The following is an 809-nucleotide window of genomic DNA, read 5'->3' on the forward strand; positions in this document are numbered from 1 at the left end:
TGGGTTTGAACCGCCACCCTTCTGGTTAGCAGTCAAGTGCCTTAGGCACTATGCTACCAGAGTTCCCACATATTTAGAAGTAAACATACATGATAATAAATTATTTATTAAGGAGAGATTGAGTTTAAGTATTGAATTATAATGTCTAGTATTTGAAGTTCGTGTATTTTTTTTCCTTAAACTATTTTAACTGTTTGTATTTTTCTAATTCTCTCATGTGTTTTCTCAATTAATACTATTGTGGTTTTTATAAATCTTTATTACTAAACAATCACTTCCAATGATCTATAATTGTGATCAATTCTTTTATCGATGAGGGGTCTCTAAATTAGTAACATCACTTTTATAATCATGTCTTAATATGACATTTCTTTCCAAGAATGCTTTCTTTTACATACGTATTAACAAATGTTTATTTTCTCCAATTTCTAAATAGCGATGAGAAAAAATTCACTATCAGGAATCACATTGTCTTTCTACTACTTAATCAGCAATAACTGATATTATTCATGGATAAACAGCATCACTAATGATGAGGCATATCAATCTCTAACTCCTGCATGGGCAAACTCTATCATAAACAGCTCTATCATATAGCTTCCAGTCATATAAGGTAAACGCATGCCAAAGAGCTATCCAAGCAACCGATAAGAGGCAACATATAATTTCAAGGTTATTTGATTAGCATCATTGAAGTATTTTAACAGAGCTTTTAATTGCTAGAAAACAATAAACAATTTAGAGATTCAGCTTCTACATACAACATGAATGGTCACTAAAGCATCAGACTAGTGCAGTATGGAAAGTGT

The 809-nt window shown here is 31.1% G+C and overlaps 1 protein-coding gene across 1 annotated transcript in view; it reads right to left on the reverse strand.

Annotated features, from left to right (window-relative positions):
• The window catches only part of CCDC178 (coiled-coil domain containing 178), a 664,873-nt gene that overhangs the window by 413,888 nt on the left and 250,176 nt on the right, over positions 1-809 (reverse strand). The window lies entirely within an intron of this gene.

Source organism: Orycteropus afer, unplaced genomic scaffold (assembly GCF_000298275.1).
Source record: "Orycteropus afer afer isolate SDZICR_OR568_19922 unplaced genomic scaffold, OryAfe1.0 scaffold00141, whole genome shotgun sequence".
NCBI lineage: Eukaryota > Metazoa > Chordata > Mammalia > Tubulidentata > Orycteropodidae > Orycteropus > Orycteropus afer.